The 18,794-nt window shown below is 40.9% G+C and overlaps 1 long non-coding RNA gene across 1 annotated transcript; it reads right to left on the bottom strand.

The window, feature by feature from the left end:
• Nucleotides 1–435: 435 nt before the first annotated feature.
• LOC114695597 lies at nt 436–18,638 on the bottom strand. Its single transcript, XR_003734887.2, has 4 exons — nt 18,226–18,638; nt 3,918–4,097; nt 3,244–3,305; nt 436–1,358 (listed from the first exon to the last, which is right to left on the bottom strand). It is a non-coding gene; the product is annotated as an uncharacterized LOC114695597 (long non-coding RNA).
• Nucleotides 18,639–18,794: the final 156 nt, after the last annotated feature.

Below are 18,794 nucleotides of genomic sequence, written 5' to 3'. Positions count from 1 at the left end.
GCATCAGTCTTGACCCACCCCTCCCTCTTCTTCTCACCCGGCATGCCAACTCACCAAATGCCACTGAGTTTCTCTCTGTCCCTCAAATTCCACTCTACACTTGACTGTACTCTTCCTTTTCCTGAGACTACACAGTGCTGCTTATCTGGCTGGCCTGCCTCTGTCTGCCAGAGTCTACACACAGCATTCCAGAATGGTCTTCCAGAGACTTAAGCACAGCTCTTTCCCTTGCAGAAAATCACTCCCATGATTGTGGGATAAAAACCCTGAGTTCTCCCAAGGCCTCCATGCTTTAACTCTCTCCGACCTCTTTAGCCTGTCTGCACCTCCCCACCCCGCTTAGCAGTACCACTGTTAGAGTCTTCTATGGCAACTCCCAGGCTCTATGATTTTATAAGACCAGAGTTCGTTTTATTAATAAAAAATGAGGTCCTCTTTTTTTTTTTTTTTAATAGGATGCCATCTATTATCACCATTTCATTTTTAAAAGGGGTTATTCTTTAGAATGCTAGAAAACAAGATGGTGGTCAGCTCAGTTGTTACAATGGATTGACATTAGGTTTGGACAGACTGACCATACTGTTCTCATCTCCTCACTGACAAGCAAAACTTCACTGTGGGCCGCAAGTCTCTGGATCCCTTGGACGGGAGCCACCGTAACCCTCAGGACCTTTATGTTTCCGTCACCCTCTACCTGAAGCTCTCTTTTTCATCCTTTGCCCCTCTCCCACTGGGCAACTGACCCCTACACTGCAGATCTTGGCTCAGCTGTTGCTTCCTCTGGAATGGAGGCCACTGTCCAGCGCTGCTCCTGTGGTTTTGTGGTTGTCTATGTCACCCTAGACTGGAAGCTCCCTGAGGGCAGGATCATGTCTGCTTTGTTCCCTAGTGTGTGCTCAGAACCATACACATTCCCTAGAATGTGAACACTGTACAAGAACTAGACATAAATAATCAGTGACTTCATGGTGAAATGATACGTTTTAATTTCTGACTTGGGTATGTAAGCTTAGTAATGTAATTATTTAAATTGATTGTTCTTACATTTTAATAGTGTGTTTTTTCACATTTATTTTATCCTAAGAGTGAATATTCTCTTGGTAGTAATATCCCACTAGTTTGTAATTTTTCTGAATTGCATTTACTTTCAGTTATCTTTGAAAGATAAATCACTCTGGAAAGAAACCTGTATAATTAGTGTAGTGGTTTTTAATGTATTGTATTTCCTTGAGTATTTTTAATATAAATTACACCATAATGTACTTACTTAGGACTGTGATGTTCCATGTACAAGATTTCATAATTCTTGTTTTCTTTCTTCCTTGTACTTAAAATTTATTCTTTTTATAAATATTGCTCTAAATAAACAGAAAAAAAGAACTGAAGTTATAAGTCTGCTGTTGCTATTTCAGATATTAAATGTACTTGGGGTAAATAAGTGCAAGAACTATTTGGATATAAAGATATGAACTGGATGCACATGGTAAAGGCTTTTAAAGTTATTGCCTTGATTTGTTGAAAAGACAAAATTTATCTTAAGAATTAGAAATGACACTGTATCCAAAACTCATTACAATTTGGACCTTTCCAAGAGTGTTTTTGTTTTTGAGAGAGCTAGATGAAGAGAGGGGTGAATTCCTATCTAACCAGGACTGTTCTATCCTCCCGTGTGACTTCATCTGAAGAGGGCAACAGCTGCTCCGCACGGTCCGGCTAAGAAGCCAGGCTTTCTACAGTGGTGCCAATGTCCCCACTGCACTGACAAGAAGGGGCGTGGATGCCATCTCCCCGTGCTGCCAAGCTGCCTGTGGCTGTTTTAGTCACTGCAGCTCCTGTTTAGTGTCATTCAGAGAACCCGGGTTGGAAAGAGTGGAAATAATCTCTCAGTCAGTGGATGTTGGGTTGCTTTTCCTATAGGCTGCAGTCAAATCTTACTTTCATTTCTGGTTAAATGTATTCAACAGTCACATTAAAACCTTTTTCTTCTTGAAGAATATGGTTTAGTCATTTTACTGATTACATATATCCATGCAAAAGAAATACAACACAGAAGATGAGGAAACAATTATTTAAATGTGCAACACACCCTTCAGTGCAGGCTTTTAAAAAATCAATATCCGCATCAGACAGCATGAAACATATAAGAGAGTCATGAGACAGAGAAAATACTTAATCTTTTTAATAGTACCTTTTACTAGATATTCCTAAATTCAGGTTTTAAGTCCCATTACTCTTGTGTAGGCACCTACCTTCCAAATCATAAATTATTTAGGATATATAAAAATGGTATCTGCTTCAACTTATTCCTTAAAAAATTAATATTACACATGTATACACACACATATACACTACTGCTGTGGGATGGTCTGTATGTCAAATAAAATACTGATTGGCCAGTGGCCAGGCAGGAAGTAGGTGGGACAAGGAGAGAGGAGAATTCTGGGAAGTGGAAGGCTGAGGCAGAGAGACACTGCCAGCTGCCGCCATGACCAGCAGCATGTGAAGACACCGGTAAGCCACCAGCCATGTGGCAAGGTATAGATTTATGGAGATGGATTAATTTAAGCTCTAAGAACAGTTAGCAAGAAGCCTGCCACGGCCATACAGTTTGTAAGCGATATAAGTCTCTGTGTTTACTTGGTTGGGTCTGAGCGGCTATGGGACTGTCGGGTGACAAAGATTTGTCCTGAGTGTGGGCAAGGCAGGAAAACTCTAGCAACACACTACAGTACATGTGCATGATATATGAGCACTTAATATCACACTTCTGTACCTATATATATTCTAATATATCTTACGACTGCAACACCATATTGTCTTAGTTAAGGTTTAATTGCTGTGATAAAACATCATAACCAATAGCAACTTCAGGAGGAAATGGTTTATTTTCTTATAGCTTGGAGCCCATCACCCAGAGAAGCCAGGCAGGAACTGTTGCAGAAGCCATAAAGGAGTGCTGTTTACTGGCTTGCTCTCCATGGATTGCTCAGCCTGCATTCTATGTCATCCAGGATCACCTACCCAGGGGTGGCACCACTCAAATTGATCTATAATCCAGAACAATCTATAATCAAGAAAATGACTGACAGACTTAACTATAGGCTAATCACATGGAGATATTTTCTCAATTGAGAGTTTCTCTTCCTCAGTGACTCTAATTTATGCCAAGTTTAAAAAAAAAAAAAACTAGCCAGTACATGTATATAATACAAGGACATGCACTTTGTATTAAACAGCCATTACCTTAAGTGGAATAAACCAGGTCAGAAAGACAGAAATCATATGATCTCACTTAGATGCAGAACCTGCAGAGGTGAAACAGAAGCAGAAAGCAGTAGTGACTAGAATTTGTTAGGTAAGGGAGGGCGTTGGGGATATCTCAATCAAATGATACCAAATATTTTAGACACAAATAATTATTAAATGCTTATTACCCAACATGGTGGATGTCATTAAAAACAATGCAACATATATCTGTGTGTGTATTACTTTTCTCCTTTCTATAATGGAATATTTGAAAGTCTGCAACTTAAGGAGTGAAGGATTTATTTTGGCTCATGACTTGAGAGCGTCCCATTCATTGTGATGGAAGAGGCACAGCCATAAGGGCATGAGGCTGTTTTCTCACACCTGGCTAGATGAAGACACACAGAATGTTGACTGTTTCTTGGTACTCATCTAGCTTTCTTTTGGCTCGTTCACTGAGTCTAGATCCCTATCCCATGGGGTAGTACCACAAATTTTACGGTGGGCCTTCCATGCTACATTAATTCTCTCTAGAAATGCCCTCACAGATGTGTCCAGAGGTGTGTCTTCTAATTGATTCTAAGTTCAGGCAAAATGACAATAAAGATTAGCCATCACAATGTAAAAACTACCAAAAGAGTTCTGCCAAGGTATAAGAAAAGCTGTCCTACCTGCACACTCATCCTCCATGAAGTCATCCACTGCCATGCCTTCCCCACTATGACGGACTGTAGAGGAGTCCCAGCCACATAACTGTCTTCCATGAAGCAAGCTGCCACCATGCCTTCTCCACTTTGATGGGGTGTATCTCTTCAAATATGAGCCAAATGAACTCTGCATCCCTCAAATTTCTTCTTGTTTGGCATTTGGTCACATGGATTAGAAAAACAACCAATACAGAAAATTGATACCAGGTAGTGGAATCATTGCTTTGCTAAAGCTGAGGTAGGTCATAGACTTTCTGAACTGGTTTGTGGGAGAAGTGAGTAAATTTGGAACTACAGGCTAAACATGTCCAAGAATGCTCAAGAGTGCTGATCCTAATGACAGCTTGGAAGCTGGAATGCCAATAAAAAGACAGACAAAACAAATTTGCTCATGAGCTTTCACAGGAAAATGAAGGACTACATCTGGATCTGGGATAGATCATTGATGGATTATGGCAAAGAACCTGACTGTGTTTCTGCCCCATATCTTAAAATGTTGAGTGAAGCTAAATTAGAAAGTAATGTATTTTGGCAGAAGAAATTGTAAGACAGCATAATATCCAGGCTGTGGCATAGTTTGTACTCACCTCTTTTAGCCCGATTATGGTGAGCAAAAAGAGCAGAAATACAGAGAAAATGTGACATTTGACAAGGAAAGCTATATGGACCTAAGTTAAGGACAGTGTAGCAGATGCACTTGTTACAAATTTTAACCACTGTAGCTATAATCTAAGAGGCCCACATATATCTTGAGCTGGCACCAAACGTGATGTAGTGCTGTATTTACAGGCATGCAAGATGCAAAACTGAGGGGGTCATATAAGCTTACTTTAAACTTCAGAAGCCCTTTGAGATGAGACAATATGTAGCAAGGTTAGACTCTCTGCAAGAGCTCTTGGGTAGGCTGTGGTGTGCAAAGCTGTAGATATATAGCCTAAGCTACTATTGAGTTCCTCGGGTAGTGGAGATGCCATAAATTTGGATATCTGCTGAGGAAAGCTGAAAGTGCCACGTGGGGCTGGCCTGCAGGAGGCTGTATAGGATGCAAACAAACTAGTTGTAGGGGAAGGACTGTCTAAGCCCATTAGTGCCCAGATGATACCACATGACTTGGACCAGGAGCTGCCATGCCTGGTACTTGCCTTGCTGGGTTACTGTCTTCCTTTGGTGTGATCTTTTCTTGTTATGTCTCTTCCCTACCTTTTGGAATGAGAATGTTTACTCTGTGCCATTGTTTGATGGATGTATGTGATATGTTTTGTGATTTTTTTTTAAAACATGGGTTCATAGTTAAGAAATCACCTTGAGTCTTAGAAGAGGCCTTGGACTTTCAAACTATCAGAACTATAAAACTAAATTTGACTAAATACATTTTTGTATGATGAGATGTCCATAGTCAATAAGGGGCAGGGATAGAATACTATGATTTGAATATAAGATGCATCTCAGAGACTCATGTCCTCAAACACTTGTATATTTGAAGACACATTTGAACAGCTGGTGTTGCTCTTTTGAAGGTGGTAGACCTTTTAGGAGGTGAGGCTTAGCTGGAGGAAATATTGGGGGAATCTTGAGACTTTATAACCAGGTCCATTTTCCTAACCTGTATCTGTTTCCTAGCTGCTGACCCAATGTAATGCTGCCAGCCATCAAACCTCCCCCTACATGGTGGACTATACTCCCTCAAACCATAAACCAGAACAAATTCCTCCCCCAATCCTTCCCCAAAAAGAGAAAGAAAAGAGTAGTTTAGATTTTAGGTATTCTTACCATAAAAAAGAAATCAGTATGTGAGAAAATACATACATAAATTGGCTCAATTTAGCCATTCTACAATATATACACATTTAAAAACAGCATGTTCTATATCACATATATGTATATATTTTGTCAACTAACAAACATTTTAAAAATATGGACTGCTTTAGCACTCTTAGATGAAGCATGCAAATATATCTGATCATTAAGACAGACAGTGATCCAGATTGAATCACTCTTTGCATATTATTAGCTACTTGATTTTGAACAAGATATAAGCATATCAATCATTATATATACATAAAGTAGGTGCATAAGAAACCTGATTTCTGTTGTTATTATTGTGACCACATCGCAAGATCCCAAAATAAGACCACCACAGAGCTGATATCCGATGCAAAACACACAGGGGTTTATTGATAACAAGCAAGCCCAGGCTTGGTCCGTGTCCAACACACTGGCTAGCTAGCCAGGTGAAGGAGGATGGCCCTTAGCTCTCAGGGTGAGGGGTTTTTAAAGGGAAAAAACACAAATAGGGTGGTACAAGCCTTGGTGTCATATGATTGGGTGAGGGTGTTCAACCTTTGAATTTACTGCTTGGGGGTTACAGTTATCATTTTGGGGCAGGCCTCCACAAGTCCCAGGCTTTGTCCTTGAGGTGCCATGGGGGCTGACTGGCTAGCATGTACTGACTGTGGGGGCTGACTCAGTGGCCCAGGCTCTGTCTTTGAGCTGCCACGGAGGCTGGCTGGCCTTATACATTCACATTGACCCATGCACATAGCTCTAAGTTGGTATGGGGTCCCAGACAGTAAACAATTGGCTGAACCTTGAGCAGTCAGAGTACATACAGAAAGGGAGCTACTGCAAGGACTATGTCATAGCCCTCCCAGAAACTGCTTGCTCAAGTCTCAGGAAACTGAAATTGAGGCCTGATTTCTGAGAAAAGACTGAGCAGCCTGCTATGGCAGCTGCTTGGTCCTTTCATTATCACAGAGTGCCAGAATTAGGACTTAAGTTGCAGAAATGAAAACATTCATCTTAAGAAACAGGACTACACACTGTCATAATGACATCTGAGATTATTCAAACCTATGTTATAGCTGTATGTGGTATCACACTGTCATCTCTAAATATTTTGACAAGATTCACAGGATGAAAGCTTAGCACAAAACGTTTGAGCCTAGCACATAAAAACCTCACATTTTCTTGGTTTTATGAAGCCCTAGTCATCCTAGTTATTGCCAAGGGAGGATAGGGCCTTCTTAGGGGAAGAGAGGTGTAGGAAGAGGAAGAGCAGACTCATTTGACCTCAACAGCCCATGTTGTATAACCTTAGGGAGTGCTGGGGATGTCTGGGGATTTGCTGTTTTCGTCAGGAGACCGTCTAGTAATTTGAATCGGGGCACTGGGAGTGCCTGAGTTCTAACATTGGACTGACCAGCAATTCTATCACAGGGCCTGAACAGGAACACTCATTCTGCACTTCAGATTCCAGTAACAAGACAGCCATTGCTTTTACCTTGAAAGTTGCCCCTGCTGGGATTTCTCCAGGAGATTCAAGCTAAAGTGTTCTGGAAGTTATCTATGCTATTTAAGTTAGAAAGTGTGGGAACATTAGTTGGGACATTTATCATTGAGTTGAGTGAGTGGGGGATGCCAGTATCCAATTCTTTTGGTTTGAAGCCAAGTCTATATTCTTTTTGCAAACACAGTATTTGTTATACTCTGAAAATTAAGTGGGTAGACATGGCATCTAGGGTTTGTCAATCTGTGTTCCTAAATGTCTGAACACCTCTGAAAATCTATAACTAAATTACTTTAAAATTATCTTAATGCAGCAATGTTTCTAAACACCTTTGATGAGAGGATGCTAACATTAGCTTAGACTTTGCTATGACTCAGTGGAACCCCTCAATGGAGACACTAGAGAAGCTAAAGGGGGACTTGGAGTTGAAGGATATTCTAATAAAACCTGAATATCACTTATGCAGATTTATACATATGTATAATTTATGATGATCAGATATCTGCTCAAAGGAAAACAATCCTCTTACAGTAGGTGTGGTGGCATTTACCTATAGTTCCTGCACTTGTGAGGGGGGTCATGAGTTAGAGACAAGCGTGGCTTACTATGCAATGTTGTGCTGTCTCTAAAATCTTAATAAAAATAGTTTGAAATAAAACAAATTCTTAGAAAGTGAATGATTTCAAAATACTTAAAAATAACAGGCTTTGCTAAGGAAGAGTAAGAACCCGAAGGCCATAGAAGATCATAGGTTTTCCAGCACCTCAAAGGCACCATCATTTGTCCCACAAATGAGAAAGGAACCTTGATAAATACCCAACTCATCCTAGTACCCGCTGAAGGACCACGTCTGTGCAATACCCTTCACTTGTCCTGTGGCTCACAGCTCACAAGGTCCTTCACATGTACCCCCTCACTTGATAATTATTCCTACCCTAGAAGCAGAGCAGGACAAGGGTTAATTACCTCCACTCCATATAAGGAAACAGACCATACAATTAGTTAAGGTTGTAAACACCGGAAGTAAGACTGTACCTTAGCGCCTTGGCTCCAAATGCAAAGCTCCTTCTATAGCATGCTGTTTGGTTCATCAAGAATCAAGAGCGCCGGGCGTTGGTGGTGCACGCCTTTAATCCCAGCACTCGGGAGGCAGAGCCAGGCGGATCTCTGTGAGTTCGATGCCAGCCTGGGCTACCAAGTGAGCTCCAGGAAAGGCGCAAAGCTACACAGAGAAACCCTGTCTCGAAAAAACCAAAAAAAAAAAAAAAAAAAAAAAAAAAAAGAATCAAGAGCCTAGCCACTAAAAGAGCTCAAACAGAACAGCTAGCTCAGTGTTCTTCAGCAGGATATACACCAAGTGGTGAAAAGATCTTCAGTCAACATGTCCCCCCCCCAACTGGGTGAAGTCCCAAAACATAAGGTAAAATGAAAAAGCCAGGCGGCCACAAACTATATGGTTACAGTTATTTATAATAGTCAAACGTGGGTAATACACACAACAGAAAACGTGTTAGTGGCTGTCTGGGTTAGGAAGAGGGTTAATTACAGATGGGCATAAAGAATCTTTTGGGACCAAAAGAAATGTTCAGAACTTGGTTTTTGTTGATGGTGAAACAACTTCGTTAATTTACTTTTTAAAAGAAAAAGCCATCGAACTTTAAACTTACAATAGGTGAGTTTTATAGTACATAAATTGCCACCTAAAAAGTCACTTTTAAAGAAAGCCCAGGTGGAACACACCCATCTCTGCCAGGGAACGACAGCGATTATAACCTGCTTGGGTGCCTGTCTAAACAGTGGGATCTCGCGGCTCTGAGGAAAGCGCTTGGTCCTTTACTGGGAGCAAATAATTTAATTTTTTTTTCCGTGCTGATAAGACCATTAAGAGCAGAAGATGAGCCGGGCGGTGGTGGCGCACGCCTTTAATCCCAGCACTCGGGAGGCAGAGCCAGGCGGATCTCTGTGAGTTCGAGGCCAGCCTGGTCTCCAAAGTGAGTTCCAGGAAAAGGTGCAAAGCTACACAGAGAAATCCTGTCTCGGAAAAAAAAAAAAAAGCAGAAGCTGTGTTCACCAATCCCATTGGTCCCCATCCCAGATCAACAGAAATGACTTTGCCAGCCTCGGGTATGTTCGTACTTGTTCTAAAAGGGCATTTACACACACACACACACACACACACACACACACACACACACACACCACCACTGCCACCGCCGCCGCCACCACCACCACCACCGCCAAACACACCCGAATATCCAAACATGTGTACATTGAAAAGCTGCCCTGTGAAGGGTGTGAACTGGCAAAGAATCATATAATAATCTTGAGAAACAGCTCCAGATAGGACTCAAAGGAAGACGAGGATTACAGGAACGAGTGTCTGGGGGAGAATCGGTGAAGACTGGATCTCAAGAAGTCAGGAGAACTCTGGAAGGAAAGGTCAGTTAGAGCTGTGAGTCTGCAAATACAGTGCTTTGGATTTGCCCGACAGGACTGAAGGGCCCCAGTGTCTGGAGCACAAGCATTCCCCACATTCCGTCCTTGGGGCTGACCCCGGTGCCCTCCCACTCTTCACAGCTGCCGGTTCCCAGCAGGACTGGCTTCTGAGCAGAGACTGTCCTGAATCTGAGGGAAAGGATCGTCCATGGTGTGGACAGCCCAGCCTCCACACTTTCTTCCTGACACCACAAAGGAGCAAATCTGTTGCTAGGGAGATCGATGAAAGAGCTTCTCCTCCACCACAAGCAAAACTTTGTTTATTCGGATTTCAGCTGATGAGTGTAGACTGTCCTGAATCTGAGGGAAAGGATCGTCCATGGTGTGGACAGCCCAGCCTCCACACTTTCTTCCTGACACCACAAAGGAGCAAATCTGTTGCTAGGGAGATCGATGAAAGAGCTTCTCCTCCACCACAAGCAAAACTTTGTTTATTCGGATTTCAGCTGATGAGTGTACAATCTGTTTCCTGTCTCCAAAGTGAAATTTCACACGCATGGTCTGTTGTACGAGATGAAAGGCTCAGTTGGAGGAATTCAGTTACTTCATTCTCATTTTTGGATTTCCACCCCCCTCAAAATTTTATTTTTTAGCCTCACAGTTTAAATACTGTTATTTCATCTTTTCATTTGCATACACTACAATTATTTATATATGTTTGAGTCAGATAAACATAGCATCAGCTATATATGACCAACCTTAGAGGCTCGGTTCTCAAGTTCGGTCTTTCATTGTGTCTGTCTTTCCTTTTGATACATTGTAAAATGCCAAATAGTAACACCAGTGTGAGAAGCAGCTTGGAGTTAGAGAATATCATCATCCATTACTTGTTAGCTGGAAGAATGCAAAGATATTTTTTTAATTCTCAGAACCCATTTTATCTTTTATAAAATGGAATAAATCACATTTATTCATCATGTGTTATCTCACACACAGTGTTAGACTAAACATTAATAGAGGGAGCTCATATTATGTTCTACTGCCTGGCACACTGGCTATAAAAATCATTTTGTAAACTATAACTATTACACAATTGTGAGATGTTATTATAAATAGCCCTAATAATTTTAAATTTGACTCACACTCTCTGCCACAAGTTGGCAGAGCTGGGAGATTTGCTTGTCTGCCAAGTCTGAGAGTACAGGCTTGATAAGGGAATCACCAGTTCTCATCTGATCCCTGGAGTATGTGTTTGCCCTCTGTCTGTCCAGAGCTTGCCTGTTCCCTAACCTTCTCCCCTGGGAGCCTTTCTCTGGTCTTCTGAAAAGCTCCAACAAACAGCCTGAGCAAAGTCGGAAGCAAAGTTCCTAAGGAAGTTAAGTCACTTCAGCCTTGCTACAAAGCATCTCTAAGAAATGAGGAAACTTTAAGCCCTTCTGTGTAAGTGGGAAACTTGTTAGACTTATTTCAGGAGGCAACTTCGCATCTAGAAAAGGAGGGATTAGGTAAAACTTAATAATAATTATAAAGTAGGCAAAAATCCTTGACATTTCCTTGTGTTTACAAATGACAAGATAACATGTTTTCTGTGTCTCCAAGGCAGCTTAGGGACAATTAAAACAAAACAAAAAGTTAGTCTGGCCTGGTGGAAGTTGCCTGAACTCCCAGGTATGTAGGAAGCTAATGCACAAGGCTCACAAGTACAGTCTATTGAGGCTACAAAGTGAGTTCACCACCAATCTAGAAAATTCAGTGAGATCCTATCTCAAAAGAAAATATGGCTGGGGTGTAGCTCAGTGGTAGAATGGTTCTTTCACATGAACAGGGTCCTGGATCCAATTCACAGAATCGCTATAACTAAGTAAATAAACAAGTTAATAAATAAGGCATTCATGAAATGATCAAACATACCACTCCAAGGCTGAACTGCTTACTAGGCAGCTGGGCTGGCTCTTAGCTTTTGATTCACACATGCTAAAGGACTGTGGTCCCCGTAAGTGTTTGGGTGTCCAGGAGCAAAAGAAACTTAGGGGAGGTGGTCATTGAGGTTCAAATAGGAAGGCTTTCTCTGAAGGCAGTTCTGGGGGTCACACAGTGGGGTTACAGTGACAAACACAGTGTTACAGTGTTTGTTTTCCTTGCAGGCAAGAAGACTTGAGTTTGATCACAAACCGTGAATTAAAAAATGAGTAGTCTCAGAATAAAATAAACAGCAAAACAAAAAACTCTGAATCACCTCAGATCCAGTCATTGTCATGATGTCTGTCATTTAAAACAAAAAACAAAAAAAAAAAACTGTTTTCACTTTCATGACTCATCACTCCTGTCCGGAGTTTGGGGTGCTCTGTTTTTGAAATACTCCCTGAACACTTAATAACCATGCTGGGCCTTGGAGACAGCAAGAGAAGCAGCCTCCTGCCTTTGGAAAAGCGTTCTCCCTGTGAAGACCTGTTCAAAACAAGCAATCCCAAGAGCAGTGTGTCTGTGAACTACGTTTAGCTCCACCTGGCCTGGGCACCTGAGCGCATGTGGGCCCCAGTGCAGCTCAAGAGGCAAAGGCTTTGTAGGTGGAGAGGGGGCAACTGCAGTGGGTAATGAGCAGAGCAGCTCAGAGGGGTTCAAGTTCACTCCAGCATGGCTCAAGTGTGGGTTCTGGAAGGTGAGCCACATGAAGCAGGAAAGGTGAACAGTACTCCTGGCTAAAGGTTCAGTCTGAGGAACAATGGAAGGCATTCAGGAGTTTTAGGTAGTGAATGACCTGTTGAGATCTGTGTTCTTAAAAGGTTATTCTGATTGTGCTGTGGGGTGGGGGGCAATAGGCAAAATATAAGAGGGACTTTAATCTATTGCTATCCCCAGCCAAGAAAGTGAAAGCAATGTAGACTTAGGCTGAGGCAAAAGGAAACAGCCTGAAATAAAGCAGGAATTCAGAGGCCCTTAGAGCAGAGCAGCCTAAACACCACTACACTGTGAGAGAAGCAGATGAAACACCAAGGCCCTAGCAAGTGGTGGCTGAGGACAAGGAGCCTCCTTTGGGGTGAAGAAGCTGCAAAGAGAGAACGCAAGAGGCTGATCTTAGGCAGTTTGGGATGCTCGGAAATTATCTGGGTGTTTTCACAGAGCATCGGCGTTTAGCTCAAAGATTTTAACTGAGTAAGATGACACATTGGTGCCCATCTTGGACTTTTGGGGTCCCTTGTGCTTACTGAAATTAAATACCATACACTAAATCTCATAGTGCTGAGATCTATTGTACCATAAAGCACGCGGCCCATAGAAATGGGTGTTAATTAGTAAATAGATATTATATGTCATAGAACATAAATATTAACTATAATTGAAAATTAAATTCACATAATGCATATCTTGAGTTGTCTTTTGTAGTTTCAGATAGGAATGCCTGTACCAGAAATTGTTTTGAAAGATGAACAATTCCTGAAGTTATAAAGTATTCCCTGAAATTTGAGCCTAAAGTAAAAAGACAAACAATAATACAGTCTCTTAACACCCCTAAATATCAGTCACCAATAGTACAGAAACCATCACCCAAATAGTCTTTAACAAGCAGAGTTTCCTCTATGTACTGAGGTAGTTCTATGCACATGGGTGTCTAGGAGAACACTGCTACTACCTTAATATGAGGAATCCACACTAAAATGTAAAAATGAACACAGAAGGACTGGTGGTCAGGGGAGGCAAAAATATGACCAAAGCATACTATGTACATTTACGAAAATGTCATCATGGGCGCCAGAAAGCTGGCTCAGTGGTTAAGAGCACTAACAGCTCCTGCAAAGGACCCAGATTCAGTTCCCAGTACGTGGTGGCTCACAACCGTACTAAAAAAAGAAAATGTCACAATAAACTCCACCATGTGTATAATATGTTCAAATAAAACTCAAAAGGTAAAGAAACAAAACAAGTGGTATATCGGCCTTCCGGGAAGACTGGTACTACTGATGGTCCTGATGACCTCTGCTCCCCGTGTCGTGGAGTCCCTGTGGGTATCACGGCACTTGCCTACACAACAGACTTTCAGGCCACATGACACAAGGCAGCTATGTAGGGTAATGGTAGAGATAAGCACACAGTGCTAGTAGATAATAAAGACCTCCTTAGCTTGACCTACAGAGCCCTTCGTATCTAGCAGTCAACAAGTATGAACCCTCAGCACCAGTAGGGCACAGTGCCGATAGTTAGTAGAGAGTGTGGTGGGTGGCCACCTTCCTAGCAATTCCTTGAATCAGGAAAGTTTCTGCCTAGTCTTCACCTCTGCCTCCTCCCTCCCCTCCTCTGCCAAACAGTGTTCACTCTTGTTCTCTTCCTCCTGGGCACTCTCTCAGGAGAGGAGGCTGCTCTCTTCCTGGAACCTTTTCCCACCGCCCTGCCTTCTCCGACTTGGCCCACATCTTGCTCTGTGCAGGGCTCTGGCTCCTCCCCCGGCCCCAGGCTGGGCTTCTGGGCACTGCTATTGCCAGCTGTCTACTCTCTCCCTGGATTCTCAACTCCTTGAGGGCAGAGACTGAATTGGTTTCTATTTTCCTGTCCGCAGCCCTAGCTCGCCGCACAGCCGTATCTCATAGCAAGTAGAGAGTGACTGTGTGGACAAGCAGCCGGGAACATTACCAGGGAAAAACTAGAAGGGAAAAAAAACCCAACAGGTTGAAAGAGAAAACTCAGTTTTCCCTTAACGAGGAATTGACAGTATCATGAGACATTATATATCTTAGTGAATCAGCAAATCAAGAACAACAACAAAAAAAATTCTCACCAAGGCGGTGATTTTTTTAAAATAAGACATACTAATCTTGAAAAGGTTTTGTTGTCTTATACTATCATTGTTTCTAAATACAATGAATACATTGTTTCTAAATACACCAAGTGAAAATTCCAAAATATAAAATGCTGACTCTCAGAACACCTGTACAACTGGATTTTTTCTTTTTTTCTTTTGTTTGTTTGTTTGTTTTTCAAGACAGGGCTTCTCTGTGTAGCCCTGGCTGTCTTGGAACTCACTTTGTAGACCAGGCTGGCCTTGAACTCACAGAGATCTACCTGCCTCTGCCTCCTGAGTGCTGGGATTAAAAGCTTGAGCCACCACTGCTGGACTGGATTTTTTTTTCTTGATGAAAAAAAAAAAAAAAAAAAGAAAGAAAGAAAAAGAAAATTTATACTATCCATTACAAATCAAAGCGAAGGATGTTCAGTCACATGGCAGAATTTTAACAAATGGACTTAAAGTTGGTAGAAAATACTTCTGAGTAGATATCATGAAGTCTGGTTGGGACTGAGTTATGATTGCTACAATCAGACTGACTGACAGTAACTGTGCTAAGATGTTTTAAGAGGCCATTGTTCTTAAGAGGTAGGTATTATCAAGAGGCAAGTGTTTTTCAGTGATGGTGCCACATGGTAAGACATTTTAAGGCTGACCCTTTGGAGTCACTTTCAGAGTCATTTATGGGACACTCAAGACTTAACAAAAGAAATTCATGCAAGGCTATATTTATTCTGGGTCATTCAAAAAGGAAACTAAACATAAACGGAGTGGTTTTCTAACCATTTTCAGTCCAATATAAAGAGGAGTTTTCCATAGAGCTGAGAGCCATTTGTCAAGGACTATTTGTATTGATGATGTTCAAATACAGTACGGATAGAAATGACAGAGGATTGAATATTTCAAAGGTCCTTTGAAATCCAAGTCTATTATTCTAAAGAATATCTGTGCAATTATTTCATGGTACCACATCATGTGTGTTATAATATGCATGCATAGAGCCCTTCTCCGGATGTGTTCAAGTGCCATCTCATTATAGAAATCTCCTGGAATGAAATATTGCCCTCTGCAAGCCTTGCTTCCCCTCCAGTCTGCTGTGGGATGTCCTTCTGGATGCTGTGAATATGTGTTGCTCTGATTGGTTGATAAATAAAGCTGTGTTAGCCTATGACAAGGTAGCTTAGAGGCAGACGAGAAATACAAGCAGACAGACAGGAGGAAGAAAGGCAGAAGGGAAGAGACGCAAGGAGCTGACCAAGGAACAACATGTAATGGGACACAGGTAAAGCCACGGAACATGTGTCGATACATAGATGACTAGAAATGGGTTAATTTAAGATAAAAGAGCTAGCTAGCAAGAAGCCTGAGCCATCAGGCCATTCGGTTTGTAAGTGATATAAGCCTCTGTGTGTCAGCTTGTGGGAGCAGCTGCCCGACAGGCAGGACAAAGGAGAACTTCCAGCTACACCAGTCTCATCTTCTCTGTAGCTCCTCTGTTAGTTGTATTCTGTTGTTTATATGCTTATATTGTTCTCTGTGAAGAACAGGACTCGGTTGGTTTCATTCATTGATCTAATCCAAGTAAATCAATTTAAGTCTAACATATGATGTGTATTCAGTAAATTTCAAGACAAAAGTGAATTAAATAGATCAAAAACACAAAGGAAAAGAGTAAAACACAGTTGTCCTAATTTTATATGATTATTTACTCCCAAATATTCTGACCAATGTGCCATGTGTCTAATGTGTCATTAATAACGAGTTTGTGTTACAATCTATATACATTTTATTGTCTTTTGTTTTGCCGGGCAGTGGTGGCACATACCTTTAATCCTAGCACTCGGGAAGCAGAGCCAGGCGGATCTCTGTGAGAGTTCGAAGCCATTTTGGCCTGGGATACAGAGTGAGTTCTAGGACAGACACCAAAACTACATAGAGAAACCCTGTCTGGAAAAAACAAAAAACAATCAACAAACAAAAAAAACAGTTGTTTTTTCTGCATACTTGTGATTATTTTTATGCAAAATGTCATTGTTGAGCTGAATAATTCATTTCATTTACCAGATTTAAATATCTATCATAACGATGGCACTGTCAAAACTCAAATCCATCTTTTAATTAAAAAAAAAAGCACCATGTGTTTCACAAAAACATATGCTACTGGTTCAAAATATGAAACAAATCCCAATGCTGTTAATTACTTGAATTGACCATCACTTGGCGTGTTAATGAATCACAACTACATTGAACCTCAGAAATAGGAACAAATATTCCCTATATTCAAAATACAAAAGTAATTTTAAAAAGTCAGTTAATCATTTATAGTTTCATTATTCTCTCTCTGAATATCATTTCTGGAATGTGTCCTTTGATTCTGAAGGCAGAACACTACGAGTTAAAAGAAATCATTCATGCAAAAGAATGGAGTTAGAGAACTCACACTCTCTGACTTCAACTGCATCAAAAAGCTACAGAAAGTGAGCTGATGGAGCTTTGGCAGAGACACACATATCAAAAGACCAGAACCACCCAGGAGATATCCTTACATCGATGCTCAGTAAATCCACAGAGGGGTCAAACAATTTACCAGAGAGTCTTATGGACAATGGTATTAAGATGAGTAGATATCTATATCTATCTATCAATATCTATAATGTATATCTTACTTTCTACATGCATAAAACTTTTGATCAAAATGTGTCATAAGCCTAAACCTATAAAGCAAATCTGAACTTTTGAGCAAAACACAGGAGTAAATCTTTGCACTCTGGGAGTAGGAAATGATGTTGTAACTATAAACACCAAGAAACAACTGATTGAATAAAAAATGACAAGGAGAACTGCATAAAAAATTACTCTTCTAAAAACACTAAAAGGCAAAGCAAAGAATGAGAGGAAATATATACAAATCTTCTGTCACATTAAATATTTGTTTTTCAAATATATAAACAGCTCACAACTGAGTAAAAAGACAACTGAATTTAGAAATAAGCACAAAATTTGAATATTTTACCAAGGGCCAATGAGCATGTGAAACTACACTCAACATCTTTAGTAACTAGGAAGCTGAAAGCCACCATTTTGTCCTCACTAAAATGGCTGTGACCAGGAAAACAAACAATAACAGGTGATGTAAGGAAACTGGAACTCTCCCTACTGTTGGGAATTAATGCATGAGCCATCTTGGAAAATGGTTTTGTAACTTCACTAAAAGTGAGTTTACCCTACAACCTAGTGTTTCTCCTACAGAGAAATAAAAACCACATGAGTACTCAAAGACTTTCAGGTAAGTGTTATTGGCAGGATTATTCACAGGCCAAGCCTAGAAATAATCCAAATATTCACCAGCAGTTCAGTTGAAGGCGTAAGTATTTTATGTTGTGCAAGTGTTGGTATATCTGTATTTCTACACACACATTTTACCATGGTTTTATACATCTGTATTCTAAAATTAGTATGAAATTCTACAAAGTCCACAGATAATATAACATCTCCACAAGAATGAATGCATATGTATAGTTAAAAATTAATGTCTTTCTGATTTTCAGCCCAGATACCAACTGGGTTGAAATTCTAGACCTTTCTACTTCTTAGCTTTGTTTTCCTAAGCTAGTTACTCAACCTCTCAGGGGTCTTTGCTTGTCAGATATGGGTAATAATAATATTCTTCATACAATTGTTGGATTAAATGATAAAAAGTAGACAGGGTGTTTAGCTTTGGGCTGTCATAGTATCAGTCTTTAATAAATTAGAATAATCCAGTTTCTACTCACACATGGGAAGGAGAAGGCAGCCATTTGGTGATGCAGAGAAGACACTTTCTGCCCTTCCAGCTGTCAGCCTTCAGGAGTTTCACTTAATCTCTCAGTCTCAAATTGCCAAAATCTGTAAATGTGAGGGTCAAACTGTTAGTCTAAAGTACATACAACTAGGGAATTATATGGCAGGGCTTTGTATACTGCAAAGCACGATAAATTATACAATTGTGTATTATCATAACTCTGTCCCCATCACACCACCCAGGAATGTTTCTAGATGTGTATCTCGAAGGACATTGTGGAGTTGTTTCTCCACCCTCAGTTCATAATGAAAGAGTCCGTTCATCACCGCGGTGTCTGTGGCAAGACATTTGCAAAACAAACTTTATCGCCCGTTTGTTTGAGCACAGAGTAAGGAGAACCATGTCACCTCCTATCTGAAACACTCCGCCTGTCCTCACCAGCTATCAGGCTCAGCTAAATATGGCTCTGGCCACTGTTGCGAATAATCCCTGCTGGTTCCGAGACCTCCATCCACCACTGATGTGACATTCTTTGTGTTCAAATGTCTAGCTGACGTCTGA

This window comes from Peromyscus leucopus, chromosome 3 (genome assembly GCF_004664715.2).
Source record: "Peromyscus leucopus breed LL Stock chromosome 3, UCI_PerLeu_2.1, whole genome shotgun sequence".
NCBI classification, from domain to species: domain Eukaryota; kingdom Metazoa; phylum Chordata; class Mammalia; order Rodentia; family Cricetidae; genus Peromyscus; species Peromyscus leucopus.
Note: the sequence above shows the minus strand (reverse complement) of the source record. Positions and strands in the feature narration are given on the sequence as shown.